The 2,875-nt window shown below is 50.4% G+C and overlaps 1 protein-coding gene across 1 annotated transcript in view; it reads left to right on the top strand.

Moving 5' to 3' along the window:
• Positions 1 to 2,875, top strand: part of IFT140 (intraflagellar transport 140) — an 82,344-nt gene that overhangs the window by 57,117 nt on the left and 22,352 nt on the right. The window lies entirely within an intron of this gene.

Raw genomic sequence — 2,875 nt, 5'->3', positions numbered from 1 at the left:
ATCTGACTGTCGCTTGCTGCCAGTCTCTATTTGCAGAAGACAGCAGGTCTCAGTCAGCTGCAGCACATTGAACTTGAACTTGAAACAGAGGCAGCCTCGCTGTGATGTTACCAAGGGCTAGAGGACATCACCGTTCATTCTCAAAGTCAGTTCCAGAGGTATTTCTAATCAAGGAAATGAGACTTTTGTGAGGTAGGTAGGAGAATTCCATAAAATAAGAACACAAAGAAGCTTTTTCAGGTCCTTCCCAGTTTTGGCTTATCCACCTTCTTGCACTTTGATAAGTAATGCCAGTCCTGCAATGAACTGAAGGACAGGGAGGTCCATTCCTTGTGAGACAAGGCGAATCCAAAAAGAATCCAGTCTCCAGACAGGAGAGCCTGAGCTGCTGTGGGTGCAGCGGCAGGGATGCTTGTCAAGCGAGCCAAGAGCGCCGGCTCCTCTGACTCAACCTGGGCTGCTCCAAAAGCCTCTTTCTCAGTTGCAAACTTCAGTGTATCCCACCAACTGGTACAAGTGGCATTCTCTCAAAGCCAAGCTGGACTGGAGGGGCTCTGCAAGCTTGGAGTATCTTGAGGAGTTTGCTCCGCTGTGTCCCTCTGAAGATCCGAGCTGCAAGTGCAGGGACGGGGGAACAGCCACTGCTGCGAGGAAAAGGCCCCCCCAGCTCTCCAAGAGGAAACGGCTGTTTTTGTGGCTGTTTTTGGTGAGCCTCAGGGCGTAGTCAGACTGCAACAAACAGAGCCACTGCCACAGCGGTCAAACATTAACAGGATGTGTTTCCTGAAAGGAAAAGACTATGGAGACATCTAAAGTTGTACCTCCTCCCTCCGGAGAGCCCCTCTCCCCTCTCAGCCTGCCTGCCCCCATACAGCACCAAGTGGGGCTGCTGCAGGGGAGCCGGGGCTTAAGCAAAACAGCGAGTCCCCCAGCCTCAAGCCTGGAAGCATCAGGTCTGCAGAAACGGCTTGAGAAGGGCTTTGAGACGCTTTTAGCTGGAAGCAAAACAACATCGGGGTTAGCTGCTGAGCGGCCTGACGGCAGCGCGGGGACGGGCCCGCCGGGGGCCTTGCTGCCATCCCGGGGACGGGGGCACAGCAGAGAAAAAAGACATGGTGAGATTCTCAGCCTGATAAGCGGACAAATCTGGGGTGTTTGAAAAGCGAGCTGCACGTGTCACAGAGTGAAGCTGCAAATGGTTGCAGTACAGCTGGGCAGAATTGGCAGGGCCTGGAGCCCCAGGGCTGGGGGTGCGGGGAGGATCTGGGGGTGCTCTGAGCAGCCACATCCCACCCGCCCGGAGCGTGGAGAACCCCCTGCAAATGCCTTAGCAATGTTCCCCGATGCAGCGCAGAGCCAACCACCCTAAGCCAGCTGGGGGTGCAGAACTGGTGCGGCAAGAGCTTCAAGGAGAGCAGCTCCAATAAACTAATGAAAGAGGAGTTGTGGAGGACGTTTCAACCTGAATATGGATGTTTCCAGAGGGGTGTTGCAGGACCAGCTGTCCAAATGGCTGTTGGCTGGTTGATGCTTCCACCAGCTGCCAGGGCAGGTCCTGTAGCTGTCCCTGGTGGGTACTGCCCGGCTGCAGCTTCTCCTGCTCCTCAGGGCATCATCACCCCTGGTTATGCCCTTCCTTGGTCTGAGACTGTCAGAACTCTCCAGGCTGAAAAAATACTGGACAAGGTGTCGTTTTAAAGAGTATGTTGTGAAATGAAGGTGTGACAATCTTGGCAACAGCCTGGAGAGGCAGCAGTGCCAAGCTGTGACAGAGCACCTGCAGCACCAGCACAGCTGCACCCCTGCCCCGAGGGGCTGGCAGAAGAGTTCACATCAGTGTAATTAGTAAAATTAGATTAGAAACTGATTTAATTTTACAGCAGTTCTGTCTTGCCAGCTAAATTTCTTGGCCCCTAATCAAGAAATCTGTTCTGACCCCGTAAAACTTGTTGGAAATTTTTTGACAGGCAACATTTTATTTTCTAGGACTTGCTGACAGGGGTGGAAAATATTTCAATGAAGCTTATGTGCCCTATAATTAGTTCTCAGCTATTGGAATTGTATGTACAAATTTTGCTTCTCCTCTGTGCACATGGTTAATTTTTAATCCTTGAATGCATTAACCTTTAGGTACTTTTAACATCTTAATGCTCTGACAGCAGTAAAGCATCTTTGGTTTATTTTTTCCATGCAATTGGTCATGTTTCTGTACAGCTCCGGTTTTAGAAATTTCACTATAAATAACACACTGGTGTTGCCCATGTTTCAAAGACATTTCCTAGGGATGACTTTCATACTTCGTAACCCATAGATTATTTGTGATTATCTCAAGCCTGTGATTCAGCAGCAAGGAAGATTATGTTCATATCCAGATAATGGCAGGATAAATTAATCTTTAGGTAAAATCTCCTCTACCCAGTCACCCAGCTGCTTCTGCCTCCTCCTGCCTCTTAGTTTTGTGATTTGTTGAAATCTGAGCATGTATTTTCAGAAGGGCATAAACGTTGGATGTTACATTGTTCTAGTTGGGTTTGGTGGGTTTTTTGATAGTGGGGAAAGGGCCCCAGGGTCGCTCCAGTAAGAAGCTGAGAAGCTCCCCCTGCTCCAAACCCAGCCAAGGAGCCACTAGAGGGACAATAGATGCACCTCAGTGATTAACATACGAAAGACTCAACATAACACCTGAGCAGAGAAGCACTTAATTGGCAAGAGCTGTGCTGGAGAGGGAGAGCTGTGCTGGTGGTTGGTCAGGAAGAAGGGGAAGAAGGTGCCCAAGCAGAAGTTTCCCTGCAGCCCATGGGGAGATGGCAGCTGTGCCCCTGCCCTCATGGAGGAACGTGGTGGGACATTCCCTGAAGGCACCAGGAGGGGTGAA

The sequence above is a fragment of the Chaetura pelagica genome, unplaced genomic scaffold, assembly GCF_000747805.2.
Source record: "Chaetura pelagica isolate M959 unplaced genomic scaffold, ChaPel_1.0 scaffold309, whole genome shotgun sequence".
NCBI classification, from domain to species: domain Eukaryota; kingdom Metazoa; phylum Chordata; class Aves; order Apodiformes; family Apodidae; genus Chaetura; species Chaetura pelagica.
Note: the sequence above shows the minus strand (reverse complement) of the source record. Positions and strands in the feature narration are given on the sequence as shown.